Source organism: Melanotaenia boesemani, chromosome 9 (assembly GCF_017639745.1).
Source record: "Melanotaenia boesemani isolate fMelBoe1 chromosome 9, fMelBoe1.pri, whole genome shotgun sequence".
NCBI lineage: Eukaryota > Metazoa > Chordata > Actinopteri > Atheriniformes > Melanotaeniidae > Melanotaenia > Melanotaenia boesemani.
The window spans coordinates 4,801,088-4,820,481 of record NC_055690.1 but is presented as its reverse complement, the minus strand read 5'-3'; the positions used below and the strand labels follow the sequence as shown (position 1 = coordinate 4,820,481).

General features: G+C 40.3%; 3 long non-coding RNA genes across 3 annotated transcripts; 1 reads left to right on the top strand and 2 right to left on the bottom strand.

Moving 5' to 3' along the window:
- Positions 1-990: 990 nt before the first annotated feature.
- On the top strand, positions 991-18,219 carry LOC121646191. The gene is made up of 3 exons (XR_006011585.1): positions 991-1,000; positions 9,965-9,973; positions 17,640-18,219. It is a non-coding gene; the product is annotated as an uncharacterized LOC121646191 (long non-coding RNA).
- Positions 2,286-3,965, bottom strand: LOC121646190. The gene is made up of 2 exons (XR_006011583.1): positions 3,927-3,965; positions 2,286-2,385 (listed from the first exon to the last, which is right to left on the bottom strand). It is a non-coding gene; the product is annotated as an uncharacterized LOC121646190 (long non-coding RNA).
- Positions 3,964-6,214, bottom strand: LOC121646189. Its single transcript, XR_006011582.1, has 3 exons — positions 5,689-6,214; positions 5,458-5,592; positions 3,964-5,362 (listed from the first exon to the last, which is right to left on the bottom strand). It is a non-coding gene; the product is annotated as an uncharacterized LOC121646189 (long non-coding RNA).
- Positions 18,220-19,394: the final 1,175 nt, after the last annotated feature.

Sequence of the window (19,394 nt, the reverse complement as noted above, 5' to 3'; positions counted from 1 at the left end):
AAAGGTGTTTTTTTCTTGTCATGCTCTCCACACTCCTTCAGTCTTTGCTTCTTCCTCTCCCCACATCCTCTCTACAGGTGCTGAAGGACTGTCCAGATGACCTGTGATTCCAATTCACCACGCATGTTCACTCAGACATCCTGAATCGGCCACTGTTTGTCTCTGCCAGTCCTGGCTTCCTTCAGGCCCTGTCACTTCATATAAAGACCTCCTTTTGCATCCCTGGAGAGTACATCCTTCGACAGGGCGATCTTCTGCAGGCCTTCTTCTTTGTCTGTTCGGGGTCCATTGAAGTCCTGAAGGATAGGATTTACATGACCACCTTAGGTATGTTAAAGGGATGAAGATGGGGCTCAGATACAGAGCAACAGTCTGCCCGTTCCGTTATAGTTTTTTTAATCACCATCATTCCACACGATAATTTCCAGCCTGACAGGTATTCTGGGACGAAGGACCATCTTCAACCATCTGGATGAGAGTTTTAAAGATTAGATCATTTTTTAATTGGCAGAGCTTCTTTCATTCATCCTCAGTTCTGATGTGATGGACACCTGAAAAACATCTGTTGTCTCAGACTTTCTGCAAACATCAGGAAAACAGGGATGGAAATTCAATATCAAAAGGAAAGAAGGGAAACTTTCTTATAAAAATAAACCCTTAAAACCTTCATTTTTTACAGTTATATAAAAACTAAAAAAAGCACAAAAAATAACAAAAAGATGAGGACTGTAATAAAATATACATACATACAATAAAATATAATAAAAGATACAATTAAATATAAAATTAATTAATAACAAGAACCCATAACAATAATTAATTAGAAGCAAATAAATTTAAGAAATCAACTAGAAAAAGCTGTTATTAGCATAACAGCATGTGTGAATGCTGTCATGCTGAAAGATTGGAATGAAATGCTGAATGATGGTTGAAGATAGTGAAAGATAGCTGAAATGTGCCTTTTGAAAAAGTATTTATTAAGCTGAAGTGAATTGTTTAAGTATTTATAGCTCAAACTGGACTTAAAAGGTGCTGAACGAAACAGAACGGATCAGAAAGACAGAACGCTTGAAATGTGGTTGTGAAAGATTGTTTTGAAGTATTTCAAACAAAGTTATACTTGAACTATATGATTCTCAGTTTTAAGGATCTGAAGTGGTGAAAAGTGGAATAAATCATTTTAAAAAGCAAAAGAAAAGCTGACACTGGTGAGAAAATGTGATGAAACGATGGAAAGTTTAACTTAAATGTGCTTAATATAGTTGAAGAGGTTTGAAGACAGGTGAAATCTGCTAGTTGACAAAGTGTTTATGCAGCTGAAGTTAACACTATTAGTCTTTAAAGCTCAAAACTTGAAACCTTCTGCTGAAGTCTTAGCATAAATAGTAATTAAGTTAAATCCAATAGTAGAATAATCTCAAACTCAGTTTGACAATGTTCAATATGTCCATTTTTATTAAACATTGATTACAATAATCTGTAAATGTAATAACATTAATGACAACTTGAAAGAAAAATTAATTTTATAACAATAGAACAAATTAGACAAATAAATTAAACAGAGTTTGAGAACATTTCAGTATTAAATAAAATAAATAAATATGAAACATAAAAGTTAGATTTCAATTACAGAAAAACATATTTTGATTAGAAAAAAACATTAGCCATTTTAACAAATAAAGCAGAACATCTGCAAAGACAGCACAGATTTCAAACATAAGTTTTTCTTCAAGAAAATGTGGCAATAACCAAAGCAAATATACTTTATATTAACATGAAGGAAACATTCACAAGTACATTAAAGTTTTACAAACATTTAAGAATCTAAATCAAATCTTAGGGGACTTTAAAAAAAGAAAAGAAAAATAAAAAGATGAATTCAGTGAAAGCACTGGCTTTGTTTCATAATGTTATCATGTTAAATGCCAGCAGTTATACAGAATAACACATCTGAAAACCAAAAAGCTATTAATAGCACACACTAAAACAAACATGACCCTTTGTTGGACATTGATTATATATATATATATATATATATATATGTGTGTGTGTGTGTGTGTGTGTGTGTGTGTGTGTGTGTGTACACACATCACATCTTAACTGGTTTTGTATGGTTACATAGATGCGTGTACACAGTCTTTCATAGACCCAGCTCCACTCCAGGAAATCATGTTAAAAGTGTAATCTATGAACCTGAGTTACCCCAGGTTGGATGTAAAACTACAGAAAGACTCATATCTCTGGATGTGGCCTGTGTGACCTCCTCATTAGGTGTGGGCATTTCAGAACCACTTTGAACACCCCAAGGATCAATATCAATTGATTTGGTCACATTAGATAGTCTATATCAGAGGTCCCCAACCCTGGTCCTCAAGCCCCACTATCCTGCAGGTAGGGATGTTATGCTCGAGCCGTCTGCTCGAGCACGTGTCGAGCATGTGACACGGAAGTGTTGCGAGCATTGTCTCTGAGCATTGATTCAGCATGCCAAAAGTCACGTGATAGACCAAACGAGGCCTCGTTACGTCATCAGCGCGTATCGAGCAGCAAGCGGGATCTTTGAAGGGACCGGGCTTGTCAATCTCTTAGATTCCAAACGCTGAGGAGATCGCAGGTTTTTGAGAGGAGATTCTGTAGCGATTGCGCGACATTGTCTTTTGAAAACAAATTTAGGAAAAGCATCACATCAGCATGAGCTTATATTGAATCACATTTAGCTTTTAGAGATTTGGGGAAACAAACGTCTGCACGAGACGCCGTTGCCAGAGTAACTGCTGAAGGAGCTCGGAGTATGAGAGAAGGACGGAGCAGGCGGTGCCTTTAACATCACAGGTAAGCTTTATTCCCCTTTCTTTATATAGATGTTTTTTAAATAGCCTTGCAAAAAGCAGACTTTAAAGTTAATCATAAACTTCAACCAGAAGCATCAGAGGAAACGTCTCAGTCTACAGCTGCAGAGGAAAACCACCACCTGCAGGACCTTAGACACCAAGCTGGTTTCTGATCACCATCAGCAGAGAATTTAATGATTTTAAACTTGGTTAATTACAATTTTGTTCTTGTGTGTGTTTCAGGTGCAACCTCTCCAAAGCTGGAGAGGTTGTGTGCCAGAAGAGGAGCAGACTGAAGCGTAACAGAAAATACGTTTTTAAATAAAAATTTATGACACATCAAAGTTTCCAAAGTTTTTTTTCTCATAACACATTTCAAGATTCAAAGTGTCTTTGTCACTTGCACAGTAAGGAAACAAGTTTCCCTGAACAATGAAAATCTTACTTTGCCGTCCATAAAACATTATGAAATAAAAATAAACAATTTGAAAAAAAAAAAAAAAACTAGATAGAAGATAAACAAAAAAAATTGAGTAAATAATCTATGTACATAAATGTGCAGTGTGTTATAAACTGTTGTGCCACATTTAACAACGATCAGCTATGCAAAAGAAAACAACTCATGACGTAGACGATAACAAGCATTTGCAATATCTATTATAAGTAATAAGACACATAAAACAGTAAACAATTTTATTATTACAACTGTATAAAATAACTAACACAGTCACTATACCCGCTGCACAAACACTTCTTCCCTCATGCCTTCCCACAGATTGGTTTACTTAAGTTACACCACAATTCTGTTACCTAAACAAATGTTACCTAATACCCCTCGTTATTTATATGAACAACAGAAAATAAATATTCACTCGGATGGTAGATTACGTATTGTTTATTGAACACGTATTCAAAGTTGAGATAGGGATGACAGATGTGAGGTGTCAACGTTGTCCTTCTGATACATCAGACTCCCACAGCCAGCAGATGGAGCTCTTTGGTTTGGTCAAATGATTCAGAACACTAAGCCATTTTCAAGCATTTGGTTCAAAGTTGGCTCGATGATTCATGAGGCCTCGGTTTCACCATCCCTACCTGCAGGTCTTAGATGTCTCCCTGCTGCAACACACCTGATTCAAATGAATGGATCATTAGTAGGCTTGTGCAGAGCTTGTCATAGAGCTGTTAAACTTGAATCAGGTGTGTTGCAGCAGGGCCACATCTTAGACCTGCATGATAGTGGGCCTTGAGAACCAGGGTTAGGGACCTCTGCTCTATACGATGTCTGTCTTCTAACTGGGGTCTGTATTAGCCCAGGATAAGTGCAGACATGTGTGTTTTCTACCTACATACCAGCAGATACCCCACACTTGAGCAGGACTCACACAAACATGTTCCAGGCTTTGCTAGCTTGGCCGTCTCTTCAGCTTCAACACTGTGATGCTGTGTTGTTTACTGAATTGTGGACCTGCTGCTAGCTGCATTTGCAGTCTTTATGGGGGAAAATGTCAAGTTTTGAAATAGTATTGCAATGTCCTATTTCATTTAGGCAATTTATTATTGTTAAGGGCTAAATATTAAGCATCTAAAGTTAACATATGTATGTGTGAGTCCTGCTGGATGCTTTCTATAAATAATCATAATTACTATACTGTAATGATCGTTTGTAATGATAATTATAAACATATCATCTATTATTCTTATAGTATACAATAACAGCAACTGACACACAATACTGTAAATAAGTGTAGAGACACACACATATATAAGTAAATATATATACATCTTATATATTCCATATGATTATACAGAATATGGACAATCGTTCACACCCCAACACACTCTGAAGAGAAACAGATTGTCTTCAGGTGGGTGGGCAGTCAAAGGAACCAAAGAGAAGGCTAACAGAAAAAAGAAAACTAAAACCTTTACAACATTATAATTTAGTATCAGGGGAATAATCAGTTTTTAATTAAATTGAATTCACTTAGCAATTATTAACTATTAATTTATTTTATAATTATGTATTTTTAAAGAATTATTTATTTTAAGTGGCAGTTATTGTGATTCTTTCATTACTATTATTACAGCAAAACTAATTCTTTAACTATAAATAATATGAAACTATACTATAAAATATCATCTTTAAAAAGATGGATGGTGTAAGCTAAGTTCAGTTCTGTTTTTACATGGGTGGTGGTCCAGTGTGTTGGTGCAGACCAGAGAGTCTGAGAACATGCGTCACGGTGAAGATGTACGGTGTGATCACCATGTGATGGTTTCCTTTTCCAGAGGCTGATCATCTGCTGCCTCCATGGACCAGTTCAGTGTCTGCTGCACACAGGAAGGATGAGTCTTATTGAGAAGGCCTTTTGTTGCACAGATGAGAGGAAATTACTCCAGAAACGATGAGTGGTCCTCCACAGTGTTTCCCTGCAGCAACATGCCTGGTCTCTGACTCAAGAGTGAGCACAGGTTACTCTTTTTAAGAGCTCAGATGGTGTCGTGCAGGCATGAACATGGAACTGGTCCTGAGGAAAAGACATGGATAAACACATTTTGTTATTAACTCAATTCATCTAAGACCACCAGCTGAAAGCCTGCATAACACATGATAATTAAATACCTTAAATGTGCTGCAGGTCCAGTCTTCTCCTGGCCAATGCAGTTTCACACCCAGATGCTTTGGGAGTTTCGATGACAGTATTCTGATGAGGATCAATGGTTTCGGTGAAGAGAAAGACTCACAGCAGAGGAAGAGCTGATAAACACAAAGCAAATGGTCTTTAGATGCTGTAATCTGCAACATGGATGAATATATATTAATTACAATATTAATAATGAATAATTTCATTACCTTTTCTTCTACTGTGAGGAACCCAGGTCACTGGCAGGAGGAGGAGGAGTCTCTTAGTCCCTTGAAGTCTTGCTTCCTCTGTTGTTGGTGTGCAGCATGGCAGCATGATGTCAGTGATCTTTCTCAGGCCCAGCCAGGTGGTCAGGTGAAGCTTCACAGGTGACATTTCATCACCTACTTTGAAGAAATACTGGGATGGCAGCATGTAGAAGTCTTCTCTGTGTGGTCCAGCAGTGGTGTCTCTTGTTTGCACCAATAGTTCATGAAGATGATGTAGAAGTGTGATGGTGTAGATCTTCTGCAGATGGTTGTGCTGGATGAAGTTGTCACAGAGGACACAGGAGAACATGTCTCCTGTCTGGAGTACACACGTCTAAAAAAGAAACTTCTAAACAAAAACATCTTTTCTGCCGGTAAAAACATCCTCGTGTCAAAGATTTGGCAATTCAGCTCTAAGTACACACAGATAGTGCAGTGAAACTGTGAATAGCTGAATAAATCAGTGATGGTTCCTTTGACTGCCCACCCCAACCCACCATGCCCTGCACCCTGTGGGTATCAGCTGGTATTGATGTAGTTATTTTGAACAGCTTTAGTACAGCTGCTGGATTTATACAAACCAGCAACTGTACTGCATGGTAAGCCTTCTGGATGCTGCAAACAGTTGCTGGTATGTCCAAAACCAGCAACTGTGCTGCAGTTGCTGCAGTACAGCTGCTTACCATGAGGTGCAGCGACTGGTTTGTACAAAACCAGCCGCTGCACTGCATGGGATGTCTTCTGCATCCAGAAGGCTTACCATTTTTGGCCTGTGCATTTACCAACCCAAACCCAAACCCACCCAGGTAAATGCACAGGCCAAAAATCTATTTCCATAATTATTTTCTACCATTAATTCTCTATCCATAAAAATTCTGTACCATTTTTCATCAAGAGGGACTTTATACATGTAGTATAAATCCCTGCTTGATAGAGTAAAATTGCCCAGCACCAGACAGCAGCCAGACAATCATTCTGTTTGCAACGATGCTGGACAAGACAGGTTAAAAAAAAAAAAAAAAAAAAATACTGTACCATAATTTCTGTTTCCATAAATATTCTGTATCATTATTTCTCTTTCTATAAATATTCTGTATCATTATTTCTGTTCCCATAATTTCTCTGTACCATGATTTCTCTGTATTCATGATTTATTAAATTTTTGCACACTTTTCACTGATCTGTACACCAAAATGCAAAGTAAAGTGTTTTTCAAATGAACTTCCTCTTTAAAACTCACCAGACATGTTCATGGTTCACTGGTGGAAACGATGCAGAACACGGGGTTATGGTAGCTCCAGTACGTCCTCATGACACCAGAATGGAGACACTGCTGTGGCTGGGAAATGAAAACAAGATCGAGTAGTGTGTTCTTGTCTGTGGTGGCAGATGTGATCAGCTGTGTATAACCTTTAGACTGGAACAGCTCCAAAATGGGCTTGGGAGAAGTGGGTACCTGATTCTCATTGAAGTCGCCACAAACAATTACAGGGTGACAGTCCATCATCTCCAGTGCATCCAGAAGGCTTACCATGTTTTCCAGGAAGTGTCTCAAACTGTAGCTGGGGGGTCTGTACACCGCTGCGATCAGTGCCTGGACTGGAGCCTCAACCTTCAGAACTACAAACTCAAGATCAGTCACATTATGCAAATACTGTTTCTCATGCACCTGAATGTTGTTTCTTACGTAAACAGCAACTCCACCGCCACATCTGCTGGCCATCTGAGGAAGGTTTGTGTACGACACGTGTCTGTTATGCTTGTACAAGGTGAATCCATCCAGCTGAAGACTGTCTGCAACAAAGGAGCCCTGCATGTGAGATTCGGTTAGACACAGTACATCGGCCAGACACAGTTCATGATGTCTCTTGATGTCATCGATGTGAGATGGCAGTCCCTCTGTGTTGTGATGGACGACGGTCAGAGTGTCAGACCTGCTTACGGTTTCTCAGAGGAAGAAGAGGCATCATGTCATCCACACTGGCTTGTCTCATGGTCTGGATGGCTGCAGTAACTTCAGGGTTGGCGTAGATTTTCTTCTTATCCAAGTCCAACAGATACAGTCCGCTGAGAGAAGTCACCCTGCTTAGAGCCACATAAGCCATGCCTGCTTCAAAGATGTTCTTCAAGGAAACTACAGCTGCATGTGTCGTTAAGCCTTGAGTTTTATGCACGGTACAAGAAAAGGCCAGCTTCACAGGGAACTGTCTACGTACCACTCCTTTCTGTTTCACAGTATCCTCTGCTCTCTCCACGTAAACCAGATCGTCAGATCCTGCAGGTCCACTACATCTTCCAGCTGTTTGACTGTCCATTCTCAGCCCAAGCTTTGTGATGCGTTGATCCGTCTCAGAAGTAATCACCTTCATCAGAGTACCAAAGGCACCATTCACCAATCCCTTCTGTATGTCAATGTTTCTGGTGAGCATGACACGAGCTGAAAAAAGCTGCAGTTCCCGTAAATGCAGTGAGAAAAACAGTAGGGCTCGATATGTCGGCTTCCTCTGCATGTCTCGGCAGTCTGCTCAGTATCTTTGATGCTTCTGAGTGAGTGCATTTAATCAGATGAGACTTTCCTGTTCCTGCACCACCGTTGACATAAAAGAAAAATGGCTCTTGATTGACAGAACAGACACGTTTGATGCACCAGTCTCTGATTGCATAGAACACACAGGCCTGCTTCTGGTTCAGGTTCTGAAACATTTGTCTGAGAACAGTTGTATCAATGGCAGGGGCTTCTCTGATTGCACTGAGTTCTGTTGCAGCATCAGACTGAGGACAAAGGTCAGGAACATTTTCCTGCTCATTTTCATTGATTAGCTCTCTTACCAGCAGGTCCTGTAGTGGAATTTATTTATCAAAGATCACACACTGAGTGAGAATCTAACAAAGTATTTAATTAAGAGCTGATCAGCAATGAGATCACACAGTCAAAGAAGCTTTGGCTGGACGAGTCTGGGGAGGTACATGTGTGCTTGGTTAATATAGCCAGAGCATGAGCTGATAACATCGAGGTCGAAGGTCATTGTAGTAAACCCCTCATGGCCTGGTACAAGGAAGAGAAGAAAAGGGGGAAGGGGAGCTCACTAAATCCTTATCTGGGTACACAGTCATTCTCCTCCCTCAGTGAACCACAAGCCAAGGGTTTTTAACAATACAAAGTGTAGAATACAAACTATAAGGTTATGTGTAAATTTTCCATTACAGTCCTCATCACAATCCAACCTCACAACTTCAGATTCTGGAGCAAGATTACACCATTCATCGATCACAACATTTCTGTTCTCCTCAAACTCCTCCAGTGCTTCTTCAATGGCTTCACTGTGTTTCTCGTACTTGTCTCTGTTGTGTTTGACAATGTTCTTCACATGGACAGAATGGTTTGATCCGGGTAGCACAACCCATCCAGAAGAGTAAAAAGACTGATATGTAGGAAAGTTTCTTTTTAATTCCTGCTCTGATCTGTGAGGAAGGTACAGTCTCAGTAATCTCTCATGAAATTCTTCAGGATGCTTTTCCTTTGAACAGTGGTAATATCTGATGATAGCAGGTTTATCATTTTTTCGCTGTTGAACATATCCTAGTCCATTGAGCAGTGGAAAGACATCGTCCTTTTTAGCATTTTCACTCTTGACAAATCTGCAGTTAGCAGCAAAATCAGCCAAGCACATCTCCTCATACTCTGGTCTCTCAGGTCTGGCTTTGTACTTGTCATTCAAACTTGTCATCCAGACGTCACAAGATTCTGGTGGCAGTTCATCCAAGAATGCTATTGAACGACTCATTTTACAGCAGTTTTCTTCCGTGGGAACAAAAATTGTGCTTCGTGAAGACTTTTTCATTTTTATTCCACATGCACGAGTCACACACTCCTGAGCACTGACTTCTCTTTTCTTTGAGTAAGCTTGCATGACGGCTCGCACCTCATCACACTCATTGACATGATCTCTGTCTGCGTTCTGTAACATATCTGTCAAGTAGTTTGAAAGATTTGTCTCCTGTTTTGTAAAATATTTACAGAGATACTCCACACAGGAATAAGCATTCACAATGTATGAAACATCAATGTTAGCATCCCAGGCTTTCAGCAGATGTGGGTTGTAGCCATTAATCCAGCAGTCTTTGGGATCACGTTTCAGGTGGATGGCAATCTTTTTGTTCATCAACTGAAGACATGCTTCATATTCTTGCAGCGTCAGGCTGCAACGAACCAGGATCTGTTGTAAAGTCAAGGAAGCAATTTCAGGTTCATTAAGCAGGTCCATGAGAGGTTTCAGTTTCTCTTTGGCACCGTTAATGTCACCTTCTTCATCAGGTCTCACAATCATGTTTTTTTTTGGAAAACCAAACCAACAACCAGAGTTCACACTCTTGAAACAGGTTCTTGTGTGGTTCCTACTGTGTTTCTGCAGCTCACTCACTTTCCTGTACAGTTCAGGTTGTGTGTCTGAGTTAGGCAGCTGGGCTGAGATGTATTTGTCAATGAAATCACAGATAGTCTGATCGCCATTCACATCAAGTTCTACAGCATTCTTTACCCAGACGAGACCATGTATGTGTGGACTTCCTCTGTGTTGAAACTCCAGTCTGTAGAAAAAATCAATTATTTCTCCCAGAGGTTGTGAAGGAGACAGAAGCTATGAGGCCAGATCAGTCTCAATAAGAATGAACTCACGCCAGGTGTTTCACAAATGCACACGCTCTGGTTTGTATTCGTATTTCAGAATCGGAAATGCACACGCTCTGGTTTGTATTCGTATTTCAGAATCGGAAATGCACACGCTCTGGTTTGTATTCGTATTTCAGAATCGGAAATGCACACGCTCTGGTTTGCATTCGTATTTCAGAATCGGAAATGCACACAATCTGTTTCACAAATGCACACGCTCTGGTTCACAAATATAATTTTGAGGCACACTTGTAAGATTATACGAATTGCTGAACGTGCATTTACGAACTGCTTCTCATTTGTGAACATCTCTGCATTCGTGAGAGAATTCTCTGCGGTGGATTTTGAGACTCCCCTGACGCCGCAGTGTAACGAATCTCACCATTGGTTGACTAATCTGTCAATCAAATTTCCGAGTGTGATTGACAGATTCATCAGTCAATCAGTTAATTCGATAACATTACATGATCTACAACGAGGGAATGTAAGATAAATGTGTTACTTACAGGTTGTGATTGTTGCGTCTCCTCCATGTCTGCCCGCTAGTTGGACTTTAACTACCATGCTCAAATAGCAGTATTAGCTCTGCGACAGGTCTAAAAGTGTGGAGAAAATGTAAGGAGCAGTATGATTGGCTGAATGCAAACACACCTGATTGACCGATGAATCTGTCAATCACACTCTGAAATTTGATTGACAGATTAGTCAACCAATGGTGACATTCGTTACACTGCGGCGTCAGGGGAGTCTCAAAATCCACCGCAGAGAATTCGTAAATGCACGTTCAGCAATTCGTATAATCTTACAAGTGTGCCTCAAAATTATATTTGTGAACCACAGCGTGTGCATTTGTGAAACAGATTGTGTGCATTTCCGATTCTGAAATACGAATGCAAACCAGATTGTGTGCATTTCCGATTCTGAAATACGAATGCAAACCAGATTGTGTGCATTTCCGATTCTGAAATACGAATGCAAACCAGAGCGTGTGCATTTCCGATTCTGAAATACGAATACAAACCAGAGCGTGTGCATTTCCGATTCTGAAATACGAATACAAACCAGAGCGTGTGCATTTGTGAAACACCTGGCGTGAGTTCATTCTTATTGAGACTGATCTGGCCTCATAGAAGCAGGTCTCTGAACAGTGCTTCAATGCGCTTATCAAACATACGCATGGATGTGACAGGGTTGGATCTGAGAATTTCACTTTTTTCTGACCAGTTTAGAGCTTCAAAATCTACGTGTTCACCTTGCTGTCTCTTTATAGCTGTTATCACTTCAGGCCATCTGAATTCAGCTGCTGAAAATGTCAGAAAGAACGTAGGAGTTCCCAACTGTCTGATCATAGCAAAGAGATCTTTGGAGGTTTTCTGCCAGTATGCAGGAGTTCCTCTTAGTGGGATCATGAATCTGACTGCATCTTTATTTCTCACCAGCTTCTGAACTTCCGTTCTGTTCTGTAACATGGCTGAGGTTATTTGTCTTTCATCTCTGGTTTTAGTCTTTCCTTTTCTCAACTGTACCATCATGCTGGAATTGGCCAAGTGAATTTCGGTGACAAACTGTGCAAAGAAAAGATAATTAGGATCTCTAGCAAACCGCTCATCAATGTGGAAAAGTCTGGACTTGAAATATCCTGTCATGGCCCACGCTCCCTCACATCTCATACTTCCGGATGACCTTATTTGGAACACCGTTTGACACCGCTATCAGGACAGCGCAGCTGGAGGACATCAGGCTCATCACTCATCCCACATATAAACCCCAGATGGACATCCAGTCTTCGCTGGATTATACTACTCTCTGTGGTAACCAGTCGAGCCCGAAGTCTAGTCTCTATCGTGGTGAAACCAAAAGCTTACCTGTGTTTGTTCTCTCTCCCTCAAGCTTCCGATCTGGATCTCGTCTGCCGTACCGAGAACCCTGTCTGCCCGCTCCAGCCCGTCCTCCAAGCAAACTCACCATAACCATCTGTATAGCTGACAATAAAGTGTTCTTTGACTTTTCAACGCGCTCCCTTCTCCTTGGATCCTCACACACCAGCCGTGACATATCCACTAGGTGTGACATGTGTTTCTCGAGCTTCATCTATGGTGTTCTGACCTGTAGGAAATTGGCAGGGAAACGCTATGGCTTCAAGTTTTGGTGTTTTAAAAAAGCTGACTGGATCATTTCTTTCTGCTGGAGCAACACAGTAGATGCTATCGGTGTAACAGAGAATCTCATCTGATATGTCAACAGGCTGAAGACATGATTCTATAGCAAAACCTCCATTTGGTAGATCATCTTGTTCTGGATCATCTCTTTGTTCCGGTTCAGTGTCACTCTGCATGTCCTGATCATGTTCAGGCTCATTTTCTGCATCACACAGTGCATCTTTCTCTATCATGTCAATCTCCATTAAATCAGCTACATCATAGTCATCCTCTCCCATGCTTACATCGTCATCGTCATCATCGTCTGCATCAGAAAGTGTTGGATCACACAGTTCAGCTTCATCTCGGATAGTAATATCCTGATACTGGAGATGGACCTGCTTCAGCTTGAGAACTGCTTGAACAAGTTTGGACCAGGTGACAGACTGAAACAGCAGGTGACCTTTATAAGACAGACGTCTTTTCAGCGTTACTGTAAAACTTGAGACTCAGACCGTAGTCTAGGTAACATGTTAATTGTCTCATTAACTTCTGATGGAACACACACAACATTTCCACGTATGAGTCTTTGTCTGCCTTTAGGAAGAGGAATGATGTTTGCAAACGGTATGCACTTTGCTATCAGATGTCTCTCCAAGATGTTTAGATCACACAGTTCAGGTGGAATCTTACGAAATTGAAGGTTATTTGCTGCAGAAAGTCTTGGCATGTTCCCTTTTTTAAGATGTTCATGGCATGTGTGACAAACCCACTCTTTCTTTCTCTCATCGGGCACAGAGCACTGCTCATTTATACAGGATTCATCACAAACATGTACGTACTTTCCTGTCAGGCACTGTTCAACTACATCTGGATTTTTCTTATAATTTGATCTTTTGCAAAGTTTGACTTGGTTGGGAAAAGATGCTTTTTCACATGAAGAACAAACAAAGGTGGGACCTGCTTTTATGTTTGATCTGAAGACAGATATTGCTTCATTGATCAAACTGTTTTCTGGTTGACTTTGGTTCTGCTCTACGATCTGATTTATTCTGGTCTCTGGTTCAGTCTCTAAATAATGAATGTGTTTGTTCATCCGTCTGCATTTTCTTTTAATGCTTGTTGCACATCTGATGTTATGCATCATTCTGAAAGAACAGTTGCTATAATATCTGTTCCTCATGAGTTGTTTCATTAGTTGTTTGTGTCTGACTCTGAATACTCTGTCATTTTCATAACGTTGGGTCATATAGGTTTTCTGACTGTCTCGAAACTTTGTCTGTAACGACTTCTGATATACGCTTTTTGTTTGTGTCGAAACACCTCATTTTGTCTGTAGTGTTTTGATATCGCTTGGTAGAATAATATTTTTTCTTTTCTCTATACAGTTCATTTGAAGAATATTGCTGCCTCTCTTTCTGTTTTTTATCAACTTTTTGTTGTCTCAGTTTTTCTTTCATTAATAGTCTCCTTTTCATTTTTCTCCTTTCCTGTTTAGAAAATTTTGACAATTTACAAGAAATTTGTAGCACTGCAGCATCAGAACAATCTTTACCAGGTCTGTTTATGGTTTTGGAAGAAACGTTTGTTTCACAATGACTGGTATCACTAGCTAAAAATGAAGTAATGTCACTCTGTTCTGGTTCAACACTGACAACAGGAGATTGTGTCACAGGTTCACTGGATCCATTTGCTACATCAGCAGAAATCTCAGTGATAGGGATCAATGCTTGAGCTGTCACGTTTGATTCTTTTGAAAGACAGTCTTGTGTTGGAAAAGATCCCACATCAGTGTCGGGTTGTTCAACAGCTTTAGTGTGAGTGTTTGTATAAATGTTCTCAGACTGATCAGTGGCTGTACATGTGTCTGAATCATCCACCAAAGTTGGTGTATCAACAGGTGTTGATCTGTTTTCTCTGCCTGGTTCAGCATTTTCCAGGCTGGATGAGTTTTCCATGTAAAATGACAGGGGCTTGAGCTCATATTCACGATGTAATGGCATGTGAAATCTATTATAGATTAGTTTGATCAGGTCAGTCATATGTGTAAATATCAGCATTATAGCACTCCCAATGTTGTAAATTCCTGGTGGTACTGGCAGTCCATGTTTGGTTCTTCGATGTGGGTCAAAAAAGCCAAAACGACCATCAGTAGTTCGAAAGACTGCAATCGATAACCCGCCCATGATGAACACTGCATATTGTATATCTGAAGACAAATGGTTCAGTCCTGTCTCAAGACTCTGAAGACCACATACACCTCCAAAGTTCCCATAATAAGATGGCTGAGTCAGGTCTACGTGGTATTTAGTTTTTCGTGCTTTTACTTGTTCTGGTAATTCATCAGTTGCCAAATAGGCATTACCAGGAAATCTCTGTATGATCTGTCGGTACAGTGCATCACCTTTATCCAAAACACGTTGAAGGTCTGCTCTGGTAATGTTTTCATCCTCATGGACAAACGACAGAAACATCAAACTGTTTGCCACACATTGTTTGTTTCTAGATTTAACTCCATATCTGACTGAATCCTGACTCCTTGGAGCACACACTCGTGTCACAGACGGTTTAGTTTCCACGTTTGTTCTGCGTTGATGAGAAGGTCCAGCTGTATCAAGTCCTCTTCAGCATCAGCATAAGATACCGGTGGTACACTCTGGTTTACCTGGCGTTTAGAAGCTTCATGCTGGGGAGTATTCATGACAGTTTTACCATCAGAAGCTGGTGCTGAAGTGGAGGAACTGGTCTGATGTCTGCTGTTTATCTGCTGAGCACTAGAAGACTCTACAACAGGCGTATTATTTCTGGGACTTCCTCTCTTTACCATGTCAGCATAAGAAATCTGTGGCTGTGTCTGATTCATCTGCTGTGTAGCTGAGACGTGTGATACACTGGGAGCATTGCTTTGTGATCCGTTCATACCTGTATTTCCATCAGAAACCACAACTGCAGGTGAAGATCTCTCAGTGGATGGCACAGACTCGTTTACCTGGTTGGTGCACTGAGATGCGAAATCTGCTTGTTCAACTTTTCCTTCTTTCTGCTCCTTCCATCTGCGTTTCAGAGCTTGAGACTTCTGGTTACGTCTTCCCATTGTTTATGTTCTTTAAATCCACAAATTTAAGACAAGTAAATATTCAGGTTTTATTTTCAAACTCTTGTGCTACTTGCAATATACTGAAAGGTTTCTCTCAGTACTTATTCAAAAATTATACCAATAAATATAATGTTCAGGCTACACAATCAGCTAGTATTTATCAGTTCACCCAAAACTATTAAAACAGTTGTGGTATAAAGTTTATGGGTGTGAATAATCAACTAGGTTTTCACTTGAAATTAATCTGATACCAACTCTTAAAGGGCTGCAGGTGGTCAGGCAAGAATGCCCCAAAAATATTTACTGTTCAAACTGTAAATTAACTAAGTTCTTTAAAATATGTCCTTAAATCTTCAAAAATTATTCTGAATGAGATGAATAAGCTAGAATCTGTTAAACTAAACCAGTAACTTTTACTAGCAGACAGAAAATATCAGATTTGGATTTTTAGTATTTCTCAGGAGCCAATTTATACTTATAACTAGGTTTTACAAAGATTCAATACCCAGAAATATATAGAGATCACTTACGTCAGATGTTACACCAGATTATTTGGTTTTATGCTACTCTTAGCTTTGCCAAGATAGAACTGTATGAATTTAATAATCTGTTATGACAATAAGCTCTCTTAGAATCTGTGACTGTTTTATATCGAGTTTTATGAGCAAATCTGGAACACAGCAGCAGCAGTGAAGGTGGTGGGATGAAGATGACTTCTGGTGTCTGGATTCCTCCTTTCAGTTCAGCTCAGGACAGACAGCAGACTGCTTCTCCAATGCTGGATGTGGTCTTTTATAGCAAGACTTTAATAAACAAACCTGCAGTGAGTCGAGTGGCAGCAGCACAGGAGCTGAAACAGCTGATTCACTGAAAATGAACACACTCCAGGAACTTGCAGGATAGGACAAAACAGCAGAGAGATAGAGTGCGAGGGCAGAGATGCTCTCAGATCAGAACAGGTAGACCTTAACAGGATCACACAAAACTGATGAGGGTTTATATCCAAATATCAGAAAATCCAAAAATGAGAATCCAATAAGACAGAAGATCAGAGAACCATAAACATTAGTCCAAAATATCCGGTTTCCATAAATCTTTGTCCAGAAAACTTTTTCAAAAATGTTGTACAAACTCTTATCGGAAGGTCCAACCCAAATATGGCGCACCACCTTGATGATAGATGAAAGATAGATGAGGATAGATTGATACAAGATAGAATGTCCAAAAATTAGATAGATATACACTAGAGTGACAGGAAAGACAGATGTCCAAAAATGATAGAGGTAGAGGGGGGGAGGGGTAAAGAGAGTGGAGGACACCAGGACACCTGGAAGACACAGAAAACATTGAATAGACATTGTTTAAACTCATCAACTCAATGAAACACAATCTAATCTGGAGACCCTTTAACTATCTTAAATATAAAACAAAGTCTCCTTATTAAAAAAAACTAATTTTCCCTTAAAACTGTTTGCAGTAAGATCAGGATGGGTAGTTTTTAAAGGCAGCTTTGGTTCACTAGCATCAGGATTCTAACAAACATCTTTATATAAATGTTCTGAAAGATGTTTTGCACTTTTTTCTATATATATTATCTGGCAAAAATCATATTTCTCATTCCTTGTTTCAGTTTGAGAAAGGCCACATGAAACTAACTCCATCTAGGTTTATTAAGCTGTGGGTTTAGTAACGGGTCTGTAATGACTGAAAGCTGCAGATGTTCAATCATCCACTTTACACATAAAAATCTAAAATTACATCCAAGATCTTCAAATGAAGAGAATGCTGAAAGAAAAACAAAGTTTAATAAATCTCTGTGCAGCACTATTTCCAGCAGTCTGTGTGAAAATAAGTGGCATCATGAAACGTAGAACCCACTCAGACCCTCTGACTTGTTCTACATCAGGGCTGCTGGTTCAGGCCTACGAGGGCTGCAGTCCTGCAGGTTTTCAGTGTTTCCTGCTCCAACACACCAGACTACTGACATGGATCCAACACAGCAACTCAGTCAGGTGTGTTGGAGCAGGGACACTTTAAAAACCTGCACGACTGCTGCCCTCATAGGACCAAACTGTGTAGTCCTGGTCTACATGAACCAGATCAGTCCAGAACCAAATACATGTGATCACTGCAGATTCTAGTCTAGGTAGATCTGGACTTTCTCTGATGTCATGCAGACCAGGAAACAAGTTCACCACAGAGCAGCTGCAGTTTCTAGACCAAAAGAATCCAGCTGTTCTGGTTCAGTTCCACCTCTGGCTGACAGGACTCACCTGCTCTCTCCTGATCCAACAGCTGATTAACTCAGATGGAGACTTCATGTTTACATGTTACTGATGACAGAGCTTAAACTGACCATCACACATCATAAATGAGCAGAGAGAAAACATCAGAGCTGCAGGTGTTCTGTAACATGATGATCCATGTTTCAGCTCCTGGATGTGGTCTGAGAGGACGAGTCAGCAGCTGCTTATTGGTCTGATTCATTTATTAAATGTAGGAACCAGGATGAAGCTTGAACACACGGATCATAATAAAGTGTCATAATTACATGAACACATGCTGGTTTCTGGCTGTGGTCGTTAAATCCATTAAACATGACCTAACAGGAAGTTCCAGCTGGAAACTGTAGGCTTTATACTGGTGGACTCAGCCCACTGCTGCTGGACCAGGTCTGATCCATTTACAGGTAGAACAGCAAGTCTCACATGTCTGACTTCAGCTTAATGTTTCTAGATGTGTTTTTATTAACACGTATGTAGGAACTCACCTGAGGGGTATTGCACGGAACCAGAATAAAGAAATCCAGGATAATTAAACAAGCCCAGCTTGACCTAGCTTGCGTGGCCTATCCTGGCTTAATTGGTTGCACGTTTGCTGAGCCAGGATGAGAAGGTGCGGCTAGGTTAAGCCAGGTGAAGATAGTTGGGATAAGTGCGTGTGCACGGCATACTGAAGCAGACCTCGCGATCGCTCACAGAATCACCGATGGGGAAATGGATAAAAGTCGCGCGTCCTACGTCACGGCCGCTGAACAACAGCTCCTGACGGAGTTCTCTGACGAAGTTAAGGATATTATAAGGAAAAAAGGCAATACCAATGCCATAAGTAAAGAACGCGAGAGAGCCTGGCAGACAATAGCCGACCGGCTCAATGCGTAAGTAGTCAAAAACTGTACAATTAATAAACAGTGCTCCACTGGAACTGTCATAATTAGGCTACAATTAAAGGAGTTACTTTTCAAATCCACTAACTGTTGTATACTTTAAAAGTGACAAGCAGGTGCATGTTACTCAGGAAATGTAGAGCAAACAATTATCCACAATGTGTCATTTAATCTATTTTCCTCATGTAACGTTTTTATATATTTTATCTTTCTGTCCTTCATAAAGGACAAACCTGTCTGGCCATAAAAGGACCTGGCAGCAAGAAAAAATTAAATATAAGAACATTTTGCAGGCTGGTAAGTGACTCTAAAGTAGATAACCGTGAACAAATGAGGTGAATAGATGAGGTGTCTGCTGACATGTTCAATGTCTGTATGATTGTAGCAGTTAAAAAAAGGCCTATAAACTGGCACAGGGGGCGGCCCACCAAGCCAGGATGGGACTCCAGCAGAGGAACTGGCCTCCATTTAAATAAAGGGAGGCCAGTGATGGAGGGGATCCAGGGAGGGACAATAACTGACTCTGTCCCAGCCACAGAAACTGTCCGCTTCATACAAGGTACACAAAGTACTGCAATTCTACTGCACATGGAACAC